This window comes from Harmonia axyridis, chromosome 1 (assembly GCF_914767665.1).
Source record: "Harmonia axyridis chromosome 1, icHarAxyr1.1, whole genome shotgun sequence".
NCBI classification, from domain to species: Eukaryota; Metazoa; Arthropoda; class Insecta; order Coleoptera; family Coccinellidae; genus Harmonia; species Harmonia axyridis.
In genome coordinates, this window is record NC_059501.1 from 36,147,581 (window position 1) to 36,161,489 (window position 13,909).

Consider the following 13,909-nt stretch of genomic DNA (forward strand, 5'->3'; position numbering starts at 1 on the left):
CTTTTATTATTTTTTTTTACCTAAATAAAAACTTTAGGCATTTCAAATTTTCATAATGAGCTAAGTCACGTATGAAAACATAAACACTAAAGTTTTTTCAACCAAAAATATACCATTATTAGCCGGCAGGTTTATAGTGCCTGCCGCAGAGACGCCGAGTCACACCTCCAAAAAGGAGTGGAAGGTGTATTTGGCAAGATTACTGGGTTGCCAACCTGATGATTCCAGCAGTGATTTCGGAATTGAATACCGTAATCCCCAGAGAGAGGGCGCATCCACACAACTGGATTGAGAACGACTTGCCAAATGGTTGAATTTCTTTTTTTTTTAATTTTTATTACATTTCATCCATATTTAAGATGTGACAGAAAAGCGATGTTTTCAATTTCTGTAATATCTTACAGCTGAATTACTATAGAATGTAGAAATAAGTAATATTTTACACATTTCAGTTTGAAATATCAATCGAGCCATTTCATATGGCTTTTCTATGATAATAAAAACTTAAAAAATAGTGTTCAACAGGAGATCTTATATAAACATAATTAAGAAGAATCGAAAATATTGCCACTCCTTTCCTATTTTTTTCCAGTTCAAGAATTTTGAATGAAGATGGTCGAAGAAGACGATATCATTGCTATATTTCAAATCGTTTTGTAAAAAAGTCAAGATTTATTGAAATCATAAATTTCACTCAATATCCGAGATTCACTCTGTATATAACTCCAGGTTTTGAGATTCAAAGAAATTTTCTGATATCGATATTTAATATTTTGTTCCACTTTTTTTTTAATAAATTGAAACTTTCGTTCAATGAAATCATTCAATATTCCATATTAATAAACAACCTTCATATCCAAGTAATGATTTATTTAGATATTACTGCGCTAATTGCGGTATCGACCGAAAAGTGCGATTTGAATTTTCATTTAAAAATCGTTGAACTAATCTGAAGTCATAAATTCGGCATTTTTTATTTGTTTATCATTCGGAAAAGGGTAAGTACCGTATAGTATTCATCCATTTTATTGACACGTATTATAAATATCTCAGCAAATCTTGAACATGCAACAGTGTTCATCAAAGTTATATCCATCTGAAATACTCATAATATTTTGATCGATATGAAGATTACCATCCTTGCTATTTTCTTCGTGATGTTTCTTTTTGAAGCATTCTCCTCTCCTACCGAACCGAAAGGTAAGATTTTCTTAGAATTTATGTTTTTTGGCAGTTCTCCCCGGAAACAACCTGCTATCATTTTATCTAAATGACAGGAATGTTATCATTTTGTAATACTAATTTTTAATTTCGTGGCGAAAATGATCTCAAACGAAGGTTCGTCTTACTGGTAATAAATCCGTCCTCGAATTCGATTCTGTCCGTCCATCCGGCCTTAAACACGATAACTTTTCAACGAATGGACCTAGAAACTTGAAATTTAAAGGTTAGATTCGGATCTCGAATGTTAAGTACGTATAATTTTAATTTTTAATTGAATTTCGACAATATTTCACAAAGCTTGACTGAAATAGAGAAAATATCGTCTAATTCTCGTTGCAGAAGGCAATTCCAACACAACTCGCTCCTTCGTCGCTCGTTTTCGAATTTCGCATTCATGTTGGAATAGGGGCCCATTCTGCAACTTGTTTTAGAATATACTATCATTCAAGCTGGGCTTATTTGATTGCATGTAAACCGCAGATATTTTTTCAGATGAAATTCTTCATAGACTTCGCAGATCCTTCTGTGGCGACACTGCATGTGCTTTAAGCTGCACTCGCTATGACTTCAAGGGAGGATATTGTAACGACTATGGAGTTTGTGTCTGTACAAGATGAAGATAGATTTGCTATAAAAACATAAAATGTAATAATGTATTCATGATATACCCGTTTACTCTTGTTAAATTCACCCGGATTTACTCTTTTGTTCTTTATCCATATATCACATTTTCTGCAATAGACCTGTAAAAGCAAAATTCTTCTTTACTATGTCCACGTGAACCTCATACAATCTTATCTAAATAATCTTCACAACCGTTAGTTACTCCTATAATCTGAAGATGACAACAACAATGTCGAATCGTTTGTTGAACGCTTGTGAAGATTCTGTCGATTAAAGTGTGTTCTCTACAATTTTTCAGCTTCAATTGAATGCTCTAATATTCATTCCGATACATGTGTGGAAATTATTCCATAATCGGTTTGGCAGTTTCATGAATTACCATAGACAAACAGACAGACAAAAATAAAAAAATAAAAAATATATATATATATATATATTTTTTTTTATTTTTGTCTGTCTGTTTGTCTATGGTAATTCATGAAACTGTCAAACCGATTATGGAATAATTTCCACACATGTATTCAGGAATTATTGACATCCCGGGTGGCTATGGAAAATCGAAATTAAGTTGGTACTGGCTCATTCAGTAACATTTTGAATTGCAGATTTCGGGTTGGCATTGGAAATGTCATTGACAGGAGGTTAGATTGTTCAGTTTGTTTGTGATATTGGTTTTGATCCAAGAAATTTTCAAACTGAAAAGTTGTATCAATTTCAAACACACATTGATTAGTTTATTTGAGTATTTCTCACAGAACCTACTGTTTGAAAAGAGAAGAAGGCTAGTCATTACAGCCTGGATTATTAGTTGAAGAAAACCAGTGGAATACGATTTCACCTTCGAAGAATCATTGAATGATTTGATTGTTACCAGAAGCAATCAATATATCAGTCTACATAAAATGTGACCAAAAAGCACCTGGATCTTAATCAAAGACAACATTACATAAAATTTAGTGGTTACATATTCAAAACAAGTTCTTATTGCAAATCAGAAAAATATCATTAGTTGAGTACGATTTTATGGTGAATACAGAGAATATGATATATCTGGAGGAAACTTAGTTATTTAAAAATGGCAGTCTTATTCAACAGTGAACTCTAGAAAGAAAACAAAAAGTTTTTCAAGTATATTCAAGGGTAAAAGTAGAAAGAGCACTATTTTGAATGCTGGATTTTTACCTGGATGTTTTGTTTTGACAGTGGTGATCATGAGGATTATATAAATCTTCCAAAAATCACAAGAACTCTAATATCTCGTAAACTGTTGATTTTTGGTCATCACGTCTAATTTGGAAACATCCTGTATACCTATAAATCGTGTAAATAAAGGTCAACACCATTGTTTTGAACGAATTCGAATTATAGAGTGAAATCATATGGTATCTCAATAAGTAGCATTTTTGCGTTTCCATGAAAATCAAAGGTCAGAGAGCCTGTTCCTTTCCTACTAAATTCATATAATAAGCAGTTTTCTTCTAATAATCAAATGATGGTAAAAGTACGCATAGAACTCAAGTAGAAAGACAGATCGGAAAAGGAATGCATAACTCCAACTTTCGAAGAAATATCATTCAATGATATCTACACAGATGGTTCAGATAGTGAAGCCAGCGCTAGAGTTTTTTGGGCAGATACCAAGGCTCTTGTTGAATAATGTATATTCCCGACAAAGCAATAGATATTAATATGGCGAAGAAAATTAATGAACAGTCGGAAATCAAAGAAAACAAAGAGGCCAATACAGTTTCTCAAAAAGGAGAACGCCTGTTACAGATACAGGCCCGGAATTTTTTTGTAATCTAGGAAAATGCACATCAAAAAAACCCTAAAAGCGTACGAACCGAAAAAAAAATTACTGTGGCTGAATCTTATAATCATCAAAATTAAGTTGTAGGAGTTGGCTAAACTTTGGTTTCTGTTTTCTATTGTACACAGGGTGAGTCTTTTTGAATTTCTTTTTTTTCAATTTTTATTACATTTCATCCATATTTAAGATGTGACAGAAAAGCGATGGATTCAATTTCTGTAATATCTTACAGCTGAATTACTATAGAATGTAGAAATAAGTGATATTTTACACATTTCAGTTTGAAATATCAATCAAGCCATTTCATATGGCTTTTCTATGATAATAAAAATTTAAAAAATAGTGTCAATAGGAGATCTTATATAAACATAATTAAGAAGAATCGAAAATATTGCCACTCCTTTCCTAATTTTTTCCAGTTCAAGAATTTTGAATGAAGATGGTCGAAGAAGACGATATCATTGCTATATTTCAAATCGTTTTGTAAAAAAGTCAAGATTTATTGAAATTATAAATTTCACCCAATATCCGAAATTCACTCTGTATATAACTCCAGGTTTTGAGATTCAAAGGAATTTTCTGATATCGATATTTAATATTTTGATCCACTTTTTTTTTGATAAATTGAAAGTTCCGTTCAATGAAATCATTCAATATTCCATATTGATAAACAACCTTTATATCCAAGTAATGATTTATTCAGATATTACTGCACTGCATCGACCGATAAGTGCCATTTGAATTTTTATTCAAAAATGGTTCAACTAATCTCATAAATTCGGCATTTTTTATCTCTTTATCATCCATTTTATTGACTCGTATTATAAATATCTCAGCAAATCTTGAACATGCAACAGTGTTCATCAAAGTTATATCCAGCTGAAATACTCATAATATTTTGATCGATATGAAGATTACCATCCTTGCTATTTTCTTCGTGATGTTTCTTTTTGAAGCATTCTCCTCTCCTACCGAACCGAAAGGTAAGATTTTCTTAGAATTTATGTTTTTTGGCAGTTCTCCCCGGAAGCAACCTGCTATCATTTTATCTAAATGACAGGAATGTTATCATTTTGTAATACTAATTTTTGATTTCGTGGCGAAAATGATCTCAAACGAAGGTTCGTCTTACTGGTAATAAATCCGTCCTCGAATTCGATTCTGTCCGTCCATCCGGCCTTAAACACGATAACTTTACAACGAATGGACCTAGATACTTGAAATTTAAAGGTTAGATTCGGATCTCAAATGTTAAGTTCGTCAATGGGTGAACACCAAGTAGGTAGAGTAGAGGTTCTGAGAATAAGGCCGTTCGAAATTCCTTTTTTTATGTTATAAACATATAATATACCAATTGCAAATCTCGTACAAGATTTCATATTGTTCAATCAAAACTTTAAAATATTCCTGAAAAATATCGGAAAATTATTAATCAACGATTTTATGAGACATTAGACTGATAGAGTGGAGATTTAATGTTTATATAAAATACCAATTTCAAGTTGCTCACATAAGTGTCAGAACCATAAAAATTTCAAGAAGAATATTTTAGAAGAAATAGCTAATATATCCGTGATTACCCATTTGATAGAGTTAAGATTTTGTGTGTATACATATATCGAATAACCATACCAGGCAACTTGCAAAATTTTTTGTGGATTACGTTTTCCTAACTAGAAAATTTAAAAAAAAATCTAAAAAGTCTAATATATAGTGACATGAGATATTCTTACATGGCCTTAATTCGTTATTTTACATAATTTTACTCCACCGAATCAAGTCTATGGCCACGAAAATATCGATTATTTCTTTTGAATCTCTTTAAATTTTATATGGTTTTGAAAATTTATAATCAATTCGAAATTTATTTCACATCTACTCCGAAAATCTTGAATTCGTCAGTTTTGTTGTTACATATACAGGGTGTTTCCTAAACATGCGGCAAAAATTCAGGGGGTTGTTCCTTGGACTATTTTAAGCATGTTTTGTCCTTGGATGATTTTTGAAAAACCTCTTTGTTTCGAAGATACAGGGCGAACAACATTTTTCATATTTTTAAAATTAATAATAGTTTAAATAAAAATGCGTACCGCACTGTGTTTACTAAGTAGGTACAATGTATTTTTAAATTTATTTAACAACATTCCAATTACTAAAAACGGCCAGTTTTTTGACTAAAAATTGATAAGTGCAGATGGTAAAGGAATACAGATTAAACACGGTTTTCATTTGAATTCGTTTTGTGATGTATTAGCAATTAACATTTTATCTTTGACTATTATGAATCGCTATACAAACACCGAGATTACTGACATGCATTTCATTTATGGACTTGCTGATGGTTGAGTTGAATTTTCATGTAATTTTTCATAATAAAATGTTATTATCTGAAATTTTGTTTCCCCTATATCTTCGAAACAAATAGGTTTTTCAAAAATCATCAAAGGACAAAATATTCTTAGAATAGTCCAAGGAACAACCCCCTGAATTTTTGCCGCATGTTTAGGAAACACCCTGTATATTTAGCAGTTTTTTCTCGATGGATTGTGTATTTACAGGTCATCGAATTTTGAACGGGCATAATCACAAATAATCGATTTTTTTCCATCAACAAATTCCACTATTCGAAATCTAAACCTACCCCGAAAATTAAAGAAATTTAGATCTTTCTATCTGCGAGTTATCGTGCTTCTGGCCCGACCGGCTGAATCAAGTTTTAGAACGAATTCATCATCAGTGAGACAAATCTGATCTTTTGAAAATTTTCAAAATTTTTAAATTAACAACGGAATTCATGATTCATGATGATGATTCATTATAATTATGAATTATAGAACCAAACATAGGGACTCAATTATTAGATCTGTTCGAAACCCATCAGCACTGAAAAATATCTTCATTCAAGCTGGGCTTATTTGATTGCATTCAAACCGCAGATATTTTTTCAGAGGGAATTCTTCATAGACTTCGCAGATCCTTCTGTGGCGACACTGCATGTGCTTTAGGCTGCACTCGCTATGACTTCAAGGGAGGATATTGTAACGAGTATGGAGGTTGTGTCTGTTCACATGAAGATAGATTTGCAATAAAAACATAAAATATAATTTTGTATTTATGATATACCCGTTAACTCTTGTTAAATTTACTCGGATTTACTCTTTTGTTCTTTATCCATATATCACATTTTCTGCAATAGACCTGAAAAAGCAAAATTCTTCTTTACTATGTCCACGTGAACCTCATGCAATCTAATCTAAATAATCTTCACAAGCGTTAGTAACTCCTATAATCAGAAGATGACAACAACAATGTTGAATCGTTTGTTGAACGCTTGTGAAGATTCTGTGGATTAAAGTGTGTTCTCTACAATTTTTCAGCTTTCATCTGAGTTCAATTGAATGCTCTAATATTCATTCCGATACATGTGTGGAAATTATTCCATAATCCGTTTGGCAGTTTCATGAATTACAAAAATAAAAATATATATATTTTGTGTTTTTTGTTTTATTCCTCGCGCATACTTTTTACAGTGCAATTCAATTGATGAAAAAGATGGATGATATACCTAAATATTGAAGATCTCTTTGCTGCTCGTATTGCTGAAATGCTTTTTAATATCGTCAAAATATTTAAATTTTGCTACTTTGAAATATTTCCGTTTCGAAGAGCGTTACGAAATTGTATCATCGAAGTGATTGGAAGACTTGATAATATGATATGATAATATGGGAGAAAATTTTTTGACTTATCTTCAAGATTGAATAAAATGAATCGAAAATGATCGAAAAAAATTTTTTTTGAAGTCAACGTTTAATCAAATCTGTAATGTGAGAAAAAGAAGTTTGGTAACGGAGTTTGAACCTAATTACTCGAAATAATTTTTTTGATGACCAATTCGGTTATTCTCACCTTATACTAGGTGTTCCTAAATTGAAGTTAGGCCGGAGGAATAATTGGATAATTTCAAGAATAAAAAGTCCCATGAACATGAGCCCGCAAACACTTTGTTTTCAAGATACAGGGTGTTTATTGTAGTCGTACTTTCTTAGTGAATTAATCGTTTGTTCATTAATCTTCGCTACAGAGTGGGTATAAGTACCTCAACTTCTAATCAATTTATTCATCACAGCTTACAAGGTAGATCCTAATAATAATATGGATTTTCCTGAGAATTACTATAGAGAGCTGTTCGATTTTTTTTCTGAAATCGATAGCAGATACGATAAAACTACAACAGACCAAAAAGTTACTGCACAAGAGTTCCTTGTTCAATTTTCCTAAACTTCCTGAAGTTCACCATTAAATAGTTCTGAATGAAAGAAGCGGCACCCTTCCAAAAAAAAAAACAGTCTGTAGGTTTGCATTCAAAATTAGCATATCACATGATAAAAACTTTAAATTGGAATATCTTTGCCAATTCATGTTGAATATCTTGTGAAGGGAAGGTTCTATGAGAGAAAAATTGATTTTTAACACCTGTATCTCAAGAACAGAGCGTTTGCGGTCTCATTTTATAGCACTAAATTCTCAAAATGATCCGAGAAGTCATTTCTATTTATACTTTCAATTTAGGATCACCGTGTAGATATAGTCAATTCAAAACTGATGAACGATAAGAAGGAGTTCCACGCAGCTCGGAAATCAAAGAAAACATAAATGCCAATACACTTGCTGAAAAAGGAGCACGAATTACTAAAAAAAATTCTAAACGGTGCATCATTCGAGAAAATATGAGGAGTACCTTTATTCGTAAAAGTTGCCAAATATTCATTAATGAGCGTTCAACTTACTTTCAAAAGTTGGGTTTTTCAAATTTTTTATATTTGATCGGGATGTAAAGGTCATAATGAAGGAACTGGAAAATGTGAATGGAAGGAGAGAAAAATCAACTTTGTAAATTGTCTAAAGGAATTATAAATCGGGCAGAAAGTCACTTCTGGGATATTAATTAAACTCAAAACTGATTTTTAATTAATCTTTTCATTGATTTTTGCCAAGTTTTCGGCCACATGGCCATCTCCAGGGAAAATCAATATGAACCTAATGATGTGTAGTCAGTCAAAAACATGAACAAAAGGATTACATCCATTCATAAAGTACCCTTTGTCTCGAAACTAAAATATTGTTATTGGTAATTCTTAAGTTTTGATCAGAGCCCTTAATGCCTGAGCACCGCCATTACCTAAAGATCCACCCCTGAAGCTACTTACAGATAGTTCCACGCACTTAATGAGAGAGTTGTGTAGTGTGCTCATGCACAGTCGTCCTTACAACGATGGTTGTAATGGTGTACTATCTATGTTCGTTTTTGTCTATGGCACATCTATGTTCTTAACTTTTCTCTATGGTTCGACTACAAAATGGGAGGTGTGACAAAGGTGGGTAAGACATTCAACATTCAGTATAATTATAATTCACTGTTGCTCTCGTCGCTTGAGACACAGTGTTCACCTTGCACATTTCAAGTTAAGTAAAATATTGACCTTGTCGCCACGTGGTTATTAAGACCCTAAAGCCGGTCTTAGTCACTTAATCACCAAAATTATCGAAAATACCCGAGTCGGCAAATTACGTGAAAACGATTCATAGTTTTCAATAAGCATTTGAATGAATTTTGCAAAGTGAAAATTGTGTAATTGTTTATAAAGACTTACCTCAATAAAAATTGTGGAAAATCTTATGGTCCTTTGAAACACAAACCCCAGGACCTTAGAGTCCAATTTATGTATGGATGTTCTACATCCAATAGTTAGAGTAATCATTATTACAAGTCAAAACAACATTGTTCATAAATTAAGCTAGAACAAACTAACACGTCAAATATTATAAAAAAAATGGAGAGAATTTTTTTCATGATATTTGACGAGTTGGTATGTTTTTGCTTGATTAATGAAATATGTTATTTTGACTTGTAAGAATGATTTTTTCTCTTTCTCCTTAATACCGAGATGAATTTATGTATGGATGTGATTCTCTTATTTATGTTTCTGCTTGACTACACGTTATTAGGTTCAAATTGATCTGCCCTGAAGATGGCCATCTAAATGGTCGAAAGCTTGGCGATAATTAATAAACAGCTCAAATAATGAATTTCTGCCCGATTCATAATTCCTTCAGATGTGGATAGAATTATGTTTCCCGAGAAGATTCATCATTTCAATGAAAAAATAAATTTTTTGTTGTTGTTTTTTCCGTAGCCTTGATAAAGTTTGAATATATATATCAAACGTTTGTCAAGTCCAAATTGGTCGCCAGATTCCAATGATCCCAACTCCAACATTCAGTTCCTTCAATTTTGAAGATTAGTTAGGAAATTTTCTTCTGTGTTATCATAAAGTTCTCCAATCAGTTTGACAGGGCCGTCGCTAGAGGGTAGGCAGGGTAGGCGGTCGCCTAGGGCGGCAAAATTCAAGGGCGGTATTTGAAGCTTGATCAATAAAAATCACAAGTGTAGAAATTCAAATTACCTAATGAGATTTAATTCAGTCAGCAACAACAGTAAGGAAAACCGATAAATTTAAATAGCATCAAAAACCAAAAAAGGTCCGCATTATTCATTATACTCATAAATATCTATATGTGGCGTGATCCCCTCATAGTGCTGTTTACGAGTTATTGACGCTAAAAAAACACATGCACTCATCAGACTTGTCGGCGTTCCCTTTACGTTGCCGAATTTTATGGCCATTTGGGGTTCTGGATTATTTTCTTTTCAATTCCCTAATCAGAATGCTGATTCCTCAGAACAGAATGCAAAATATGAGAAAACGATTCCATTTCATCACTTCCAACTGATACTTCTCAAGAAATATAAGAAGTTTTATTATTTCATACGACATTCCATTATTTTATAATATTCTTCATTTTTTATATTAAATTAATTAGTGTTGGGCGTGGGCGAATTCAAATAAGATAATGGTTCATTCGCATCATCCGATTGTTAAACTCGATAACCTTAAACAAAAAAAAAACAAATTTTCAAGCTTTTTCTAAAATCGAAACAGAGCTAGGAATCTGAAGGCCCACTCTAGAGCGGCGGCAAATAATGGAGGGCGACATTATCTACATTTACTGGAAGAACGATTCAAATATATTTTTTTTTATTTAAATGAATTCCACTGATGATTTTTTTATCAAATTTACTAATCATAAACATATTTAAATCGTGAATGAATATGCATCTGAAACCTGAACTCAATTCATATATTTTATCATTTATTCATTAGAATTCAGTTAAGCACGTTTATTGTTTATTACATTCTACTTATCCTGAATCATCTATTGGATTAAAATTTGAATCCACAAAAAATATAACGGTAGAAACGCTTGAGCAGGCGCTGGACCTCGATTATCCGATATTAATTTTTAGCATTCTGCAGAGTTAGCTTCTTTAAGGCCTGCAAAATGGGTCTCTGTCTAGAGCGGCAAAATAGGTCTCTGCCTAGGGCGGCAGTTAGGCTAGTGACGGCCCTGCAGTTTAAAGATCCATAGAACATTATTTCGTAACGAAAAATTATAGATATTATATAACCGTAGACACGTATTTCGGGCTTTAGGCCCTCATTACTATGGTTGAAAAGTGTTGTGCTCTTCACTATCGTGATAAATAGATAAAACAAAAGTATATTCAGGTTAATTTGAGAAGGGTTAGTGAATAAGTACATTATTATCTTATATTATATGTTTACATAGCAAATCAATCTTCAATTTCTACAGACACAAACTGTTTTGTCGTTACAATATCCTCCCTTGTAGTCAAGGGCGACACAATGTAATGCACATGCAGCGTGGCTAATTTTGACGAATCCTGCTTCGATACTCAAGACATCACAAGTGAATCTGCGAACTCTATGAAGAATTTCCCCTGAAAAAATAATTGCGATTTAAAAGCAGTCAACTGAGTCCAGCTTGAGTCAAAAGATTTTTGAGCAAGTAACAAAAATTGTTCACATGATGAAACCTTCACGATTTCCTTCTCCAAATTCTATCATTTATTCCTTGCTATACCTACTATCTGTGTTTGACCATCTCAACTATATTGGTGTTATGTCTCGCAAAATTATTGATTAATTTTCGACGATATTTTTCATGAATATTCTTTTTTTGATTGCCTGATCACTATGAAATTTTGTACGAGATTTGAAATTGATATACATATGACAATTTTATCCCGATCATGTGTTTTTACGAAATTAAAATAAAAAGAAAATTTGGAACAGCCTCATTTACGGAATGGGTGATGGTCCATTTATGATTAACATACAGTGTAACAAAACGATGACAAATTCTAAGAAAATCTTACCTTTCGGTTCTATAGGAATAGTAGAGGAGAATGTTTCAAAAAGAAACATCAAGAAGAAAATAGAAAAGATGGTATTCTTCATAACGATCAAAATATTATATTTCAGCCAGATATGACTCTGATGGAACACTATTTCATGATTATAATTTGGTGAGATATTTATACTACGTACGAATAACTTGGATAAGCACATTACTGTACTTACCCTTTTCCGAATGATAAAGAGATGAAAAATGCCAAAATACCAAATATGAGTTCAGATTAGTTCAGCGATTTTTAAATGAAAATTCAGATTACGTTTTCCGTTCGATAGCGTAATAAACAAACAAAATAAAATATGAAAAAAATATGACTCCGATATAAAGCTTGATTATTAACACCGAATATTTATTTATTTTATTTATTTATTTATTCAGTTTCGGGATACAAACAGGAATACTCCCAGAAAAGTATCCTCTAATACATAATACACAAAAATTATATTATTATATTGAATGATTTCATCAATTTGAAAGAATTTCAAATAAACAAAAAACAAGTAGATCAAAATAATTCATTATCGATATCAGAAAATTTCTATGGATCTCAAAACCAGGAGCTTTATAGCGCTCGTCATTAATGCGAGAATTTTGGCCTTTTCCTTTAAGATATTTTTGGTTAATTCAACTTAAAACAATCAATCGGCATAATATTCCATAAAAAACATTAGATTTCATACATTGCGCTCGAGAAATACACAATTTGTTATAGATCTTTGTCAGTTATTTTTTCCGAGAAAAGACAAATAACTCGAGAACTACTGAAGATACTGAAGGTTTGTGTCCGGACATCATCGGACCCCCTCCTGGCTACGGCCTTGGTGTAAGGTATTTATCATGTTTTTCTATATTGAACTGATCTGACTACACATGTGGTGCCTACATCGAATATTAATTGAGTTTTAAAACCTTTAACCTAGGAGTACCTTTTGTTGACCCCCTATATTTTTATTGTTTTCACCAAGTATTGTTCATGTACAGGCTTGATGCCTTGTAGTCCAAAGGGTCTGCCTATCCAAACAACAAATAAGCAGCTGGCTTTTTTCTTGAGGGATGTGTTTTTAAACATTTCCTTTGATTCGGGTTAGTGCTCCTCACTCCATGGGCTCGAATATTGTCTAAAAAGTTTTCTAAGCAATGTTGATTGAACCCAAATTATTTAGTATAGGATCCCGATATAAAACGACCTTCACCGAGATGCTTATTTGATAAAACATATTTTGTATTCAATTTAACATGTCAATAAATATATCACATATGGATTGCCTAACAAATTTTAGTCCAGAGTAGGTTTAATTAATAATTAAAAAAATTTTTTTCTAACATTTTACCGGTTTGATTATTAGATAAATTCTATACCAATCGAAAGTATGAAGCCCATAGAATGTGCAAACGTTAGGTTGACTATTTTTTTCCGGTCACAACTCTCGGGTAGCCATGTATAAACAGGTAAATCTATACAAGCATTTTGCAACGATCTGATTATTGAATCAAAATCAATAAAATTAAAGATTATAAACACGGTGGTATAGGGTTGCCTGCGAAAAATCAGTCCCGAATCCCGGTTGTCGAATTTTAAAAAGTTGAATATTGCTGCGAGTGAATGTGTGCGACTGAGAGGTCCCAATCAACCTGTTTGAAGTCCGTCCAGTGAAAGAAAGAGAGTGCGCATGCTATTTGTTCTTGGAAATGAAAAGGATAGCGATAGACTCGTATCTGCGTGCATCATTTTGGAGTAGATTGTCGCTATAATCACAACAGAAAAAACGTGCAAAAAAGTATTATTTGTGTGTTTCGGATGATAATATAATTGATTTTAACGATGAAACTTTTGAAAACTGTGTAGTAAAATTAGTTCTTAGTAAAAAAAAAACTTTAAATACAATTTTGTTGAGCTACCCAGTGCGTCAC

The 13,909-nt window shown here is 32.3% G+C and overlaps 3 long non-coding RNA genes across 3 annotated transcripts; 2 read left to right on the plus strand and 1 right to left on the minus strand.

Annotated features, from left to right (window-relative positions):
• The first annotated feature begins 643 nt into the window (after positions 1-643).
• Positions 644-1,912, plus strand: LOC123670623. The gene is made up of 2 exons (XR_006745941.1): positions 644-1,200; positions 1,717-1,912. It is a non-coding gene; the product is annotated as an uncharacterized LOC123670623 (long non-coding RNA).
• A 1,544-nt stretch (positions 1,913-3,456) lies between these two features.
• Positions 3,457-6,870, plus strand: LOC123670622. Its single transcript, XR_006745940.1, has 2 exons — positions 3,457-4,641; positions 6,607-6,870. It is a non-coding gene; the product is annotated as an uncharacterized LOC123670622 (long non-coding RNA).
• A 4,439-nt stretch (positions 6,871-11,309) lies between these two features.
• LOC123684071 lies at positions 11,310-12,220 on the minus strand. The gene is made up of 2 exons (XR_006748099.1): positions 11,961-12,220; positions 11,310-11,522 (listed from the first exon to the last, which is right to left on the minus strand). It is a non-coding gene; the product is annotated as an uncharacterized LOC123684071 (long non-coding RNA).
• Between the last annotated feature and the right edge of the window lie 1,689 nt (positions 12,221-13,909).